The sequence below is a fragment of the Nicotiana tabacum genome, chromosome 4 (genome assembly GCF_000715075.1).
Source record: "Nicotiana tabacum cultivar K326 chromosome 4, ASM71507v2, whole genome shotgun sequence".
Lineage (NCBI taxonomy): Eukaryota > Viridiplantae > Streptophyta > Magnoliopsida > Solanales > Solanaceae > Nicotiana > Nicotiana tabacum.
The window spans coordinates 63,719,844-63,736,650 of NC_134083.1; positions in this window are offsets into that span (position 1 = coordinate 63,719,844).

Below are 16,807 nucleotides of genomic sequence, written 5' to 3' on the forward strand. Positions count from 1 at the left end.
AAGAAGCATATAGCAACACTCCATTTGAGTCTTGAATGTTGCTAGAGCTTTGAGCAAGACATATTTGACATGTCTTTGATCTCTTAATGAATATTCCAAGAGTTTTATGAAATTTCGGAGATCATTTATTTGATCTTATTGTGCATATTTCGAGAGTTTATGAAATTATTGATATGGTCTTTGAAGGACATTTAGCCTTATTTATAAGCATGAATTATGGTTTGGGTAGAGTAGCCACCAAGTAACCTTAATGGGCTCATCTTCTAGAGGCTCTAGTCCAAATTTTGTATGCACTAATGTGACAAATTTTCAATGTCTACAGTGCAATTTTAATTTATTTTAAAAATTCAATACTTTTTAATGAGTTGGAAATAAATATATTTTAAGGTTTTAAACCTAAAGTTCAGAATGTAACTATATCTTATAAATTATTTATTTCATAATGGATAATCCAAAGTGTTTGTTTTAGAACTAAGTTTTCTGAATTTTAAACAAGTATACAATTAAATAATTTTTTAAAGGCTAAAAGTTTCAACAAAAAAAAAATTACTAGAAGTTTAATAATAAAAATATCGTGATATTTTGATGAAGTACTATATATTTTGATCATATGCACTTTAATTTTTGCCTATCATACAATAAAACACTAAATGAAAAAATTAAATAAATTATCATACTTACTAGGGGAATAATTTAGAAAGAGGGGATAAAGATAGTGTTAAGAGAAAGAAAAACCATAAACATTATAGTATATTATAATAGAAATAGCAGATAAGGATATAAAGTAGGTGGCAAGTTAATAAAAAGTTACGTAATAATGTAACCATATTAAGTAACTGGTAACACATAAACAATAGACAAAGAACAAAAAATAGAGAAATATTTTTTGTAAACAGATAATATAATTGTAGATATATAGATGGATTAGAAATTTAAATTTGATATGAGAAAGTTTTTTGAATTATTACGAGAAAAAACATATTATATGGATAATATCACGCAATTGAAAACATAATTGATAAACCAAAAATTTAAAACACTTACAATGAAATAATGCTAAGCAACAAATTAACAATATAAAAATGTAATTAAAATTGTCATGTAATTAAGTTAAAAAAAAATAAAGTCAAAATTCTATACTGTAAACAAAAGGAATAATAATTAATTGCTTATTGCACGGCATACTAAATAATAATTACTAAAAGTATTAGTAGATTTATGAAAAATAAAAAAAAATTCTTTGTTTAAACTTTGGCCTATTTTCAAAATAATTAAATTCGAAAAATAATATGATAATGTTTGTATTATAGATACAACATGAAATGTGAAAAAATAATAAAAATATTATATGATAGAAAATAATGTATATAGAGGAGAATATAAATAATGTGAAGGGATATACACTTTAAATTTGTTTAATAAAATAATTAAACAGGAAAAAGAATGTTATTGATAAATTTAAATTAAAAAAATTGGAGCTACGAAACAAAAAGACAAAGTTAAATTAAATTTCATAAGTAATACAAAACTATATTAATCGTATTATACTAAAAGTGGAGCAATGAGTAAGGACATTAAGTAAAGTTATAAGTTAATTAAAAGTCACATGGCAATATAGCAATACTAAGTAATGAATAATACTTAAAATTGGAGGTACGGGTCAAAATGCCAAAGTTAAATTAAAGTTTCAGGAATAATACAAAACTATATTCTTCGTATTATACTAAAAGGGGAGCAATAGGTATGAACACTAAGAAAGTGGTAAGCTAATAAAAAGTCACATGGTAATATATCAATACTAAGTAATGAATACTACAATTACAATAAGCAAGGAAACCAAAAAAAGAACAAAACTTTTAGAAAAAAAATATAAACGCAAGTATTATAATTTGAATCAAGACAAGAAAATTGGTACTTAATATATCACATAACTGAAATCTTAGCAAAATAAAAGTCAAGAAACATATTTATTAAAATGAAATAATTTATCATATATAAAATTTAATTGTTAAATAAAAGTCATAATTTTATCTAGAAAATAAAATAAAGGAATTTATTGAAGATAATGCAAAAATAAATACATTATTGAAACCATCGTAAATTTTTTAATATGGTTATAGAAAGCTTCTCACTTTATGATTTAATTATAAATAAAATAATAAATTTTGAAAAAAAATGAATAAAATATCACCGTAAAAAATATGTGAGAAGAGAGGGGACAATGATAATGCTAGGGTATTTATACTTTGAATTAATTAAAAATAAAATTAAGTAAGTTATATAACACTCATAAATAATATTGAATTTAGAAAATTGAAGAATTTTGAAAATATAGGTTTAAATTAAAAAACACGTTTTAGGAGTATAAAAATATATATCTATGTTATGTTAGAAAAACGTAGTGGATATGAATTTAAGTCAAGTTAATAAAAAGAATTCTATGCAATAGAGTGAACATAAAATATTAAATAAAAATCCCATATAGGGAATTCAATTATTAAATAAACTTCATAATTTTATATAGAAAATAAAATAAAGGAAATTTATTGCTGTTATAATACAAAATATATACATTACTAAAAATATCAGTAAATTTTTTAACACGGTAATAACAAGTTTTTAACTTTAAGATTATTCTATTATTTTATAATAAATGTGAAAACTAATAAAATATCATAGTAAAAGTGCTTCACTTGATCATTTAATAAGAAAAAAATAAGGAACAAATAAGTTATTCGATGACTATGATTCATATCCTTTATTTCATAGAGATTATTTCCCACGGTGCATTAAAAATTAACATAGCAATTAAAACCTGGTTAAACAATATGATCTAATGTGCTCTAAGATCATAACTTGACAAGATCATAATATATTCTTTAATACTATCCGTGCATCGCGCGGGTTCTAATACTAGTAATACTAAAAGTGAATCATTCCTTCAAAATTCACAATACTTGTATCTAAAATAGAAGTATAGTGTATTTTGAGGGAAAATTTCTCTTTTAGTATTATTTTAATTTATATATATGGGTGTTTGATTGGGTCGGGTTGAATCATTTTTATTTTAATTTGATTATTAATTGATAGACTGAAAATAATAAATGATAAAATATAGAATAAGAAAATACTACCGGAAAGTTATATTTTCCTGTCACAATAATTTTTGTATGAGTTAGTGAAAGTTTTATGATTTTTGTGTGAGAAAATATAGTTATATGACTTTGATGAAAAAAGTCAGAGTTATATGACCATTTGTGAAATTTAACCAACGTGTAGCTAAAATGCTTATGACCAAATTTAAGTACCAGATTTGAAAAACAATAAATAAAAGAAGAAGAAGAAGAATGATTACTGTCCATTGCGAAGTCTTTCAAGTACTTCTACTTCCTTTCTTACTTAGTTATGTTCTTACTTCTTAACTTAATATTTGATCATATTTTTCTATTACCCGGATTGAATGAGATATGTTAAGCTAAATATAGATTAAATTACTGTACATTTATTCTTTTTCGTTTTATCCAAGCTGTAATGTGACGATATATGCTGTGAAGTGACATTAGAAAGAAAGAGAAAGGTCCTTACTGAAAATTTTGTCATCAGAAAATGAAAGTCGTTGTTCAAAGATTTGGCACCAAATCCCACTAAGTTTTGTTCGCTGAAGTCTCACTTTCCCTTTTTAAGGCCGAAAATGGGGTAGCCAATTGCCCCTTTTGTTCGCAATCTCGGAGGAACTGAAAATTTGGATTTAAATTTTCTTGTTTAAAAAAGAGCAACTGGATTGAGAAGTTTTACACAAATATTCGGTCGGATTCCTAGTTTATTTTCCCTAGCTAGCATATATAAATTATAACACTACTTATACATGGTCATGCACATATTATACTTTAATTTCACATATATTATATATTTATCGCTTATTTTTAATTTAAACGATTAGGCGAGCGACTAGTTAGATTAATTTTTCAAACTCTAACTCTTGTATTTAAGATTTGCAAATCCTTCTACCAGTGCAATACCACCTGAATCCTCTCTGAAAAGCAGGCCAATGGGATCCGTTGTGTCTGTGTGTATGTTCCCAAATCCCACTCCTCCTTAACTATTAAATTTGAGTTATCTTGGTTTTCTTTTTTCTTTTTCCTATCCAAAATGTAAAATGCCTTTGAATTAAAAATGTATATTTAATTTGGAAAATTTTCAAGATGGGAAACAAAGAGTTCTAAAGTGGCCCGACCATGATAAATTATCGATGGTTTCGTGAAGGACTATTTATTCATCAAGTCGTAAATCAGCACTATTGAAGATGCATGTGAAATGTTTCTATTAGTTTCAGAAAATTGAAACAAACGGTAGACTTTTATATCTCATTTAGAACGATGCATGTGAATATTAAGCACCATAAAGGTCCACTGACAAGTTCTACACATGAGCACTTTAATTTCTCATTACATGCATAGGCGGAGCTAGAGTTAAGATTACGGGTGATCGAACCCAATAACTTTGGTCTACAACTTATATTTACATTAAGAATTTTATTAAATTTATTAATTAGAGCTCAATAACTTAAAAAGACTAAATTCTGTAACTCGTAAATTGCAAATAAGGCGTAACACTGTTTTGCAGATAAAAACATCACTCGACATGTAATATGTGTATGTGGTTTCTATTAAATATTGCAAATTCTAGCTTAGACACTTGCTTGAGACATGAAATTTGGAAAGCACCATCCCTTTTTATGGTGTAATTTTGTAAGTTTCTCGTGATGTTTGTTCCTCGTGTACCATAGTAGAGTACTTAATATTTTATAGGGAAAATGGTCAAATATACCATCTACTTTCATATATTATCTTCATTTAAATTCTGTTATATTATCGGGTTAAACGTAATTTGAGAGATTTTGGATTAAACGTATATGGAAAATGGTCAAATATACCAAGAAGAACAAGTGATTTAAATAAAAGAAATTTGGGAGATTTTGGATTACTTAACAAATCAAGGGGTATTTTTAAAAGTTTGATGATTATAGGAGTAAATTTGGCCCGATAGTATAACGATAAGGATAAATTTGACTCGATAATATAACGGAGGTTAAATGTAGACAATATATAAAAATAGAGTGGTATATTGGGCCTTTTCCCTATTTTATATTAGCATTAGACTAGTGGTAAGCACAAGAGGACAACTTCAATGTGTCAGGTCAATATAATAACTTGTTTAGCCAAACTTCTAAAATCTGCTTATTTTGAGAAGTACTTTTTAAAAAAGTACTTTCGGTGAGAATCGGTTTGTGTTTGACTAATTAATTTGAAAAATACTTTTGAGCAGTAATTAGTGTTTGACCAAACTTTTGAAAACTGCTTCTAAGTGTATTTTTCTCAAAAGTGCTTCTTAGAAAAGTACTTTTGGAGAGAAGCTACATTTTTTTGTTTCTCAAAATATGTTTCTGCTTCTCCTTAAAAATATTTTTTTTATTCTAAAAGTTTGACCAAACACCTTAATTTTTGACCAAAAGCACTTTTGGCCCAAAGAAATACTTTTGTCCCAAAAAAAAGCTTGGACAAACAGGCTATAAGTAACTATTTTGGAGCTCGTGAATCTCGTCTCGTTAAGCTAGCTAGATATTCAATTTATGAAAAACATAATATACCCATTTGGTTTGAAAATATGATTGATCTACTGCTCAATGAATAAACACTATGTATTACTTGTACTGTTCTAGGCGTTTTGCGATAATTTTTCTTTTTAAAGATTATTTTGTGGCTGTGGCGGTGGCAGAGGCGTATCTAGGATTTTAAAAGTATGGATGCACTATACTACCGACTAGCTTAACTCCATCAAAATTTTGCTATGACAACAACTTATCGAACAAATCATGGTTAATACTATTATCACAAAAAAATATTATTCAGTTTACAATTGTTCTTAACAAATTTTATACTTTAAAAATGATTAATAATAGCATCGTTATTTGAAGAAAACTCACTTCACAAATCAAAGAAAAATTTGAAGAAAAATATAAATGATAAAGAAATTAGTTAGATGATGACTGTTGTTCGTAAAAAATTGAGATAAAAAGAGAGGTAAGGAGGAAATATGAATTTTAATTTTTTAGGAATTTTAAAACTCAAGATGAACCAAAAAAGAAAAGAAAAAAGGGAGAAAAGAATAAATATAAAATAAAGAAAAGATAAAACAATAAAAGAAGAACAACAAAATGAAACTAAAAACAGAAAAGAAGGAAAAGGATGACAAGAAACAGAAAAAGAAAAGACAAAAAGTATAAAGGGAAATAGGGGAGAGCGCATTCAAACCCCTAACCTAGAGTATCAAAGGGGCACACAGCCACCAACGGACAAAAATGGCAGGGGATCATGGGTTCACGTGAATCCATACCCCTCCCTGTAAATCCGCCCCTGAGTGATGGAGGTCGGCCCGTAAATAATAAGGGAGAAGGTACAAGAGAGACACAAAATTACATCGATTGTCCCCTACGGAATTGATTTTTAAATATTATCCTCGTTTTTAACTTTGTTACAAAAATATGCTTCTTTCACAAAGAACAACATACTTCTTCAATATTGAAAGCTTGAAATTCTTCTTCGAGGGTGAAAACTGAAAGTTAATAGTTGATTATCGTTTAAACCGCTTGAATGTTAATAATTTATGCTTAAATTTTTTTTTCAAACATTGATTTAGTGATTTATTTTATTAATCTTCAAACTCTATTGTTGGTCCTTAGAAAATATTAAAGAATACAAGGCGTGTCTTCCTGATTTGGTATTATTTGACTAAATTGGTGATTGAGAATCATTTGTGTTAGTATTTGTAGGTTTTATTTCAAATTTGAGATAATTTAAAGCATATTTGAGGTGGTTTGTTCAAATATTAAAATTGCAATTTCGCATGACACTTTGTTGAACAATACAAATAAATTGTAGATTTTGATGAACGATTTAACGGATAGGTCAATTACAGATGACACAACGTCATATCAAACTAGTAGATTTGGTGAACAATTAAACAATCACAAAGTCATGCCTGCCGGATATAGTTTGTAAATAATTTAACAAATAGGTAGAATATAAATAACGTAAAGTCATAACAACATGGTACAATTTAATGAACAATTAAACAATCACAAGATCATGCCAACAAGGTAGAATTTGTGAAAGATTAACAATATATGTAAAATAATATAGCATAAAACCTACCAATCTGGTAGAGAAATCTTTAACAAGCAACAAATGTGTGTGAGGGCAAAGGTTATTTTCTAAATAAAAAAAAATATGGACAATATTAAAGATCAGCTCCTTATAGGATTATTCCTATCAATTAGACAATCACCCCAATAGTGAAGGGTCTTCCATCAGATTGAAACCTTACACTTAAGTGATATGTGATGACGTTGAAACTATTTAAGTGTTCCTATTATGGCCCATGATCATTGTCTGCCTAGAAATGATCCAAGGCCGAATGCAGTGATGTTATTTACATCGCTGAAAAACATATTTTCCCTCTTTGGGCTTCTTGTTTCCTTATCTTGTCCGCGACCTCATTTATGGACTAGGCATCGTTCGTCAAAATGTCGGGAATAAATGACACTGTATAGCCGTTCTCAAAATAATAATCGAAAAATATTTTTTTGTATATATATATGTATATATACACACACACACACATTATGTATGTTATATACAAAAATTATACAAATTTTATACACTTTTCCGACTACCAAATGTAAATAATTTCTAGCGCCGAAAAAAAGTGATAATACCCCATCAAAGTTCTGTTATACGGGCTCAGGTGACACCCGACTCAAGAAGAAAAAAAGGACAAGCTATATATTTGGTGTGTCGACTAAAAATAATTATATCAGCTAGTTAAATATATGTATGTGTATTATTCATTAATATATCAAAATATATATTTATCGGCTATTATTTCTGGGAGCGACTATACAATATAATTTTTCATAAATTATCAGAGAGGCAATATAATAAGGAAATGGATGGCATAGTTTGGAGCAGGACAATTTAGAGGCCGAGAGATACAGATTCACTAGTACCTAACACATTGATTATAAATATATTATACATAAATTATGCATATATTATATATTCGGCAGTTATTTTTAATTTAAGCAATTGAGTAAACGACAATTTAAGTTAATTTTTCATATACTTTGAACCTATCTAGCTCAGGTCTTGCTTATTCTTCTTTAAAAATTGAAAAAAGAAGAGAAAATAAAAGAATGAGACAAAAAAAGAGAAATAGAAAAGATTATAAATGTCAGAGTCAATACTCAATAGTATCAGTTGCATTAATTACACAAATCCACCACTAATTGTTAGCTAGTAGTATAATAACTTATAACCATTCAACATCTCAAGGGTCACTGCTGATTTTTGCCCATGTCAAAACGCAAATATCACTAGTTAGTACTCCACTCTGTACTCTTAGATACACTCTAATGCAGAAGTGTCCACAACAAATGAATTCCATAATTTTGGATCTTCATATTCTCACTAATTGCAATTTGCACATAACCAATGTACTTAATACTCTACTTAGGAAGAAAATTTATACTAGGATTTTTCACAAAAATTGTGTAGGATTTTTCGATTGCCAAAATACACAGTTAAAATATAAAAGCACTCTAAGATGATCTATTATTTGTAAAATCCGATGTTTATCCAAGTGCCTATCCAAGTAGGATTAATTCCATCATATTTTGTCGAAAAGAGTATATTCCACATTAAATTTCTTCATATTCTTTAGTTTATTAAATTACACTACTAAAAATCGCATGTTTACCGATGCAAATTACCGAGGAAAGTCCCTCGGTAACAAGACTTTCCCGAAGGAAGTCCGTCGGTAAGTGGTACGTAGGTAAATCTTTCTTCAGTAAAAGCGCCCGACAGAATCCCTCGGTAATTACCGATGGACTCCACCGGAAAGCCATCAGTACCTTTCTGACACTACTTGGTCAAATAATTTTACTTACCGACGGACATCCGCCGGTGTATTATAAAATAATATAATATTAATAATATCAATACCTATGGATATCTGTCGGTATATTAAAAATAATAATTTAATATTACCGACAGACACCATCGGTATATTTAGAATTTTAATTTAGTAATTTAAAAATTAAAAATATGAATAAATTCATATTCCGATGGATATCCGTCGGTATGTTCAACAAAATTTGAAAATTTGTTTTAAGTATACCGACGGACTTCCTCGGTAAGTATGAATTCTAGATTGATAAATAAATAATATTTTCGACGGGCTCTGTCACTAAGTCCCTCGATAAATCTAGTATATTTTTTGTAGATAGTATTTATTTTTTGGTGCACCACCTGCCAGCCAGAATATTACATTAGAAACATCAATGCAACCACAATTAAACACAAATTAACAACAATAAAACTTTATAAACTATCCAAATATACCAAACATCCAAATAATCCCATCAAACATCAAAACTATCCAACCAAACTTCAAAATGCATTTATATTTAGTGTGATTATCAATTTATAAGCTAATTACAACTAATACACTTGCTAATTACAACTAATGCACTTCTACTTAGTGCATTATCAATATATATGCTAATCAATTATTAACGTTAGTTAAGCATACCACTACTACACTTCTACTTACTGTAATTATCAACTTATAAGATAAACAATCACTACTATTTCTTTTCGGTACCATGAATACACTTATATTAGCGTGCAATTATTAATGAATAGGTTAATCAATAACTAACATTACTCAAAGATACCACAAATATACTTCCATTTAGGTGTAAGTTAATTACTACTACTACTACTACTATATTATTATTTAGTATAATTATTACAAATACAGTTTCACTTAGTGTAATTATCAATGTATATGCTAATCAATTCACTAACATAACTATGTAAGCACTTACCGACGGCAACCCTCGCTATTATTTATATAAAAATATAATATAATTATGTATAAGATTATTTTTTGGTAATATACTGACGGAGGCAATTGATATTGTAAAAATAAAATTCAAAATAATTATAAATGCAATACCGATTGAATCTGTCGGTGTACTATATTTTTCTTTTTATTTAGTTATATCGGAAGAGTCCGTCGGTACTGCAAAAAAGTAATTCAAAAATAATTATACTATAATTAGCGAGACAGTCCGTCGGTAATCTACCGACGAAATCCATCGGTACAACCATTTGACTTTTGACCGGTAAAATTGGGGTTATTTACCGAGAGATATCTGTCAAAAACCAATTTAAAAAATTAGAAATTAAAATATTCAAATGTACCGAGAGAGTCCGACGAAAAGTCTCTCGTAATACCGACTTGGAAAAGTACTTCCGTCGGTACTGCTGTGTTGTTAAACATGTGATTTTTAGTAGTGTTATATTTGTAAAATTAGTGTTTACAACGAATAAACATAGGATTTTGTTATTATATACTGAAGTAATAAGTACTATTCAATAGCCGTAATATATATGTTACTCCGCAGTACATATATTTGATGGAAGTAAAAGAAACAATTTAATTAAAGAGAATGTGCAAGGATTGTGTAGCTGTTGACACACAAATATGGAAGGATTGTGTTGGTGTTGATATACAATCTAATACTCTACAAATATTCCAATATTTCTTGCAATTGAAGCAAGAAATGATGGAGAAGTGTTATAAATATGTCGTGGAAAGTAATCATTACTTAATATTTTCAGAAAGGACATAAGCAGTATAGAAAGTGAGATGTAAATAGTCAAGTACTCCTGGGAATCCCACAAAAACAATAAATATGAATCACTAGTTGCAACATATTACTCTCTTATTATATGAGTTGGTGTCTCCCACAAAACAATCAGCTCTCATTTTTTAAATAGGAAACTGGCCCAGTTTAGCTTATGATTTTTAATGGCAAAAGGACATGGTGACCCATGTTATGTGCACTGTCTGCCCTTACTTCTATATTTTATTTCACTGCGAAATTGTAATTTAATTGCTTCATTATTGTTAATATGAATTACACGTGTCAACTGAAGATCTGCGGAGGAATCTGATAAGAAGCTCCTATAACATTTACTTAAAACATTAAGTTATATACACTAATCGGGTAATGATTTTTTTCATACTCTCAGTAAATTTTAACTGCTAATGGCAAGTAATTCACCATTTAAATTATTACCAACAATTTTCCTGTCTCAAAAATATTTGTGGTATTTTTGTTTTACACATCCCTTAAGAAAATAATAATTAAGAGGTATTTTTCACTATTTTACCTTTATTTATGTTTTATTTGTATTTGAACCAACATTATACTACCCATAATAGAAATGCTTGTAGTTTTCAAGAATAATTACTACTATATATCAAATAAAAAATAATAATTAAGTTTGTCTTGAGCTTCTAAAATGACAAATAATTTGATCACTATTTTTAGAAATAACGACAGATAATTTGAGACGAAGAGAGTAATATTTATCAAGAGACTGATCAATAATGATGTTACTTGTGATGACCTGATTGCAATTATTTTACTTTGTTGATATATATAAGTTAAGCTCATTAAAAAATAAATAAAAAATCCTGTGGAAGGGTCGTGCCCACGACTGGGAGGAAGAAAGACAATGAAGCATGGTCCCTGAAAATCAGGTCCATTAATTTTAATCTAATCCCCTTAATATATTTTGTACTTGAAAAATATTTTGATAGATAGATTCCCAAGACAAAATATATATTTGCAAGGAAAACAAAAAGAGTTGCATGTACTTGGAAGTTGGAATAAAGGATTTGTCTATTTTCAAGACAAGATTAAGAGGGGCAAGTTGAATTCTACTTCCATTCTTGTAGTCGTTTCTTAGTGGAGGATTAAGTTGGATACCCTCTGGTTGTTTATCAACCTTATTAGCAAAAAGTACATAATTTGGTACATGTTTTCCGTAATTGTTTCCCGTTAATCTCCTAATTATACTTTTTTATGAATTATTATTAACTTTTCATGAAACCTTTTGGTTTGTTTATAAGATTAGATGTCAGATTATATTGTATTATGTTTTTTTTCTTCTCATATTGGCAAAACTATAACCAATGGTTTTCCGGCGGAATGAAAATGCAAATTAAAAAAAGAAAAGAAAGTAATATGGTGTAAAAAACATTCCGTACTCAAGTATGGTCCCGGAAAAGGTCATGGGTCACACGGGGACGAGCCGTAACCTAATTCAAGTATGAGTGACTGTTTTCACTACACGAACCATAAACTATATGTCACACGGAAATAATTTTATCGTTGCTACAAGGTAGTCCTTTAAAATACAAATTAAAAAGCGAAAAAAAAATTGAAATCGCATGATAAAAGCCAGGTCAGATATATAACTAGTTAGATGCTTTTACGCATATAGAATTATTGTTAATCATTAGCCTTCACTTTTTGTATTTCATAAATATATATTTTCTCCAATTAGCCCTTTCAAGACGTTTGAGACGACATTATGATCAATTTTTTAACCTTTGATCATTTAATTATAAAATATGTTAAAAGGGGGAAAAAGAAGAAGAATGATTAATGCCTATTACATAGTATCAATTCAACTTTTAACTTACGGAAGTCTTTTAAGTACCTCATTTTCTTTCTTTTATTTAATTTATTTATTAACTTAATCTTCAACTTGGTCCTCTCACTGTCTTTCTGATGCGAGATAGTAAGTTTCAATCATTTCTACAACGAACTTTTCCGATATAGAAAGAATATTACATTCTGAATTTCACTTTTCGTCCAACATTTTAATTAAGTATGTATCATCATGTTTTGCAAACCTGTTATGCAATATAAATTATAAAAAAAATTAACGCTTGACACCATGATATATAATTAAAACCCCATTTTAAAATATTTGCGCATGTCAATTTACACACTTAAAACTAATTAATTGACGAAATATATATTCTTAACTATGTACCCATATTCGTTAAAAAAGATATGCTTTCGATATCTTCAATCTCTTTACTTCCAAAGGTTTCTTCATCATCCTCTTCAAAATTATACTCGTTCCATTTCAATTTATATGTTATACTTTCTTTTAGTTAGTATAAAATGAATGAAATATTTGTTCTTATCAAAATAACATGATGCATGCAGAAGCTAACAATGAAAAACTTGATGAACGATAAATCAGACGACAAACAAAAATATATTAAACTAGGCATTACAATTTATTATAATTTGGTCAATTGACCTATATATGATCAATCACTAATATAAAAAGAGAAAATAAAAATTTTGAGAGAGTAATCTTCCCTAACATGATTCTCGTAAAGACTACATTGAGGAGGTTATTGTTGTTCTTGTTGTAAGAAGAAAACGTCAATTTATAGATGTACAAAACTTCTCCCCCAAGAAAATGATAACATATAAAAGAAATTTATTCCTTTTATGAGTCTTTTTTCCTTCTTTCAAAAAAGAGAGCCTAATAAATTAAAAACTCAGGGCAAAATTCAGAAAATAATTGAACTTTTAAATTTTTTATTTTGCCCATTTTAATATTAATGAGAAACTTTATAATCATATAAATATTACGGTACCACAAAACTTTTAACCCATAAACTTTTGGCATCATAAGTTTCAATTTTTTTTTCTTAGCTCTGTGACGAGTTAAATTATATCATATAAATTGAAACGGAAGTAGTTGGTGAGTGAGTAGACAGTTCGTTGTTAGTCATAACACTTTTGTGTAGTCTTAAAAAATATATAAATTAATATGTTCAATGTATAGAATATTTTAATAAATATTTAAAGCCATTTAAAAACGATGTATAAATTCAGGAAAAATTAATTATGTAATCTTTTCCTTTTTCCCGGGAATACGCATCCTCCTCCTTCCACCTTTCACTCTCCACCACAACTTAAAATCAAAAATCTGAGTAAACACAAACGTGGAAATAGGAGAGTCAGCAACCTCCACGTGCCGTCAAGTGGTAAGCCGAAAGGCGTGAAAAACGCCGGTAGCCGGTTCACACAGTCGCTCAAAGAAACTGAATTTTGAATATATAACCGGGCCCCACACAACCCCAAAATAGTGGTCCCCACTCTACGTAAAGTCCCAAGACAATGTCTGACGGCCATACGTAGGAGAGTGAGTAGCGTCCGTCGTTTTCCCCGTTTTCCCGTTCATTCATTCCTACCTCGGGTCCAATTCTAACTACAATTGACATGAAATACTTGTTTTGAAAAATTTCAGCGACTAAAATTGATAAACTAAGTCGTTTTTGTGATATAAATAAAAAACTTCCCTAAACTAATTTTTGTTGATAAATAGAAATATTTATTGGAAATTTTGTTAAACACTTTTATGAACCTACACCATAAATTTTGCAAAATTTTGGAGCGGATTCTAATTTCTGAAAACTACGTAGAATTTTAAAAAATATTTAAGCTTTTTTAGAGATTATATTTTTATTAACTTAATTTAGTTATTAGGAGAATTTATTCATGTGTCGGAATTATTCATATTGCCTGTTTACCATTAAAAACGAGTAATAATTAAATTTATATGTAGTTTAAATGATATATGATTTAATTCAATACGAATGATTAAAAAAACAGGTAAATAAGTTAAAGAAATAATAAATGATCAAATCAATCGCAATGTGATGATCAAGCCTAATCTTAGGTTGAACAGTGGAATTCGTCCTCGATCGAACCCTCGATACAAGCTCGATCGCGAATAAAGAAGAGGACAAATGAAGAACACTTTGAACAATAGCAAGAAAATAAAAATAAACTTTTATTGCGTTGAGTTGTGTGTCACAGTGTGTCAAAATAAAAGAAACCTTCCCCTTTATATAGTAGGGGAATTTCAGTCATAGTACAAGTATAAATAAGGTAAAAATCTTCTTTTTCTGATAAATGTCGATATGCAGTTGATATCGGACGGGATTCGAGCATTAATATCCAGTTGAGGGCGAATATTACGGCCCCTACTCGTCATGCAAAATCGTCCTTCGCGTTCCCCGATGTCCAGAAACTATACTTGGTCTGGATCCATTGCATCACCATGCCCGATCCCAGATATATCGTTCATTCCTCCCGGGTTTCGATACGAGGGGTCCTTGGGCCTCGCTTATAATCATGCCATGTCGTGCTTCCCCTTTGTTTTCTCATCGGGGAATCGGGAAAAACTCTGCCCCCGATTTTACCCGTACATAGATAGTCCCTTCGTTTCTCGGAGAGTAGATTTATTGAAACGACATGAAGCGATAAATTAACCCCGGTTCATTCTTCCGTACGCTATAACCGAGTTGACGGGTTAGTGAAACGTCCCATCAGTCGCGTTGTTCTGACTTTGGACACGTGTCAGCCGCCGGTTGACTGTCCCCGAATACGAAACATCACGCATTGATTACCCCTTCTCTATAAAAGTTTTGGTCCTTTTTCATTTTTTCACTTTCCGATTCTAGAGTTCCTTAATTTACCCTCGAACTCTTCACTTATTCCTAACCCCTTCATACATTGTTTTCTAGATCTTCATTTTTTATCTTCAAATCTTCATACTCCTTCTTTAAATCTTCAAATCTGACCTTCATACCTCCATCCTTATCTTCAAATCTTCACCTCATCTTCAAATCTTCATATTTTTCAGAATCCGATGGCGAAGACTTCCAAATCTGTGCCTCAACAGACCGTCTCTTCAACTTCCAACCCAGCCACAGATATCGAGGTGGTCGTGCCTGAAGTGGCCCCGGAACCTCCCATGAAGAGCTTCATCCCTGGAGGCTGTTTCATTGAGAACGACTTCAAAGTCGAGAAAGCCTCCAGTCAACATGACTGAGGCGACGGGGTATGGAGGTACATCTGCTTCGTTACCGAGGATACACTCCCTATAGTTCGGGAGGACTGCAACTCGAAGGGTAAGGAAGTGAACGTCCCTGGTCTTGATGAGGACATTACCACTCACGTGGAGGGGTACTTAACTATTTACACTTATCCCTTCACACTTGCACTGATGGACCATATAATCCTCAACTTTTGCAAAAGGTACAAGGACTGCATTTGGCAGATTCACCCGTCCTTTTGGAGGATCGTAATCCTCCTCCGCCATTTTGTCAACAACACCCAAGCACCACGATTTACCATCGACCACATGCTTCGTCTCTACAGTCCCCGAGTTTTCCGAGGAGGGTTGATCAAGCTCGTCCGTCGAGCGGGCAAAGCTCTGTTCTCGAGCATCAATGAAGATCGGGATCGAGGTTGGCAGGGGAGACTTTTTCGGGTGAAAACCGAAGACCTTATTCCCCCGGAATGTTTACCTTTCCCCGAAAAGTGGAACTCAGCCCGTAAGTTTCTTTCCTTTCCTAAGTACTTAAAATTTCTTTTATTGTTTTTCTAATTGCTTGTTCCCATCATCGTGCAGCGGTCGCCCAAGTTTCCATCGCAGTCCCTCGCTTCCAGGAGTGGATCAAATGGATCTACAAACAAATGTCGTATTTTGAGCGCGAATGGCGCAAACTTTCAAAGGGCAAGTGGGAGGCCCGTTCCCATGGTGAGTGCTCATCCCGAACAAGTCTACTTTCATATTCAACCTTTATTTCTGCTAAGTCCTTTCTCTTTTACAGGTTTGCCCAAGACCACTGAGCTTCGGTCATTGGACGAGGACGAGGCTCCATCATCACTTGCTAAACCCTTCGGGACAGCCCGGAGCTGCTGCACAGGAGGAGAAAAAGAGGAAAAAAGGAAATTTTCTGCCTCCCGGGATGCCGAGGTTAAGAGGAAGAGGGTAACTGTCCGGGTCCG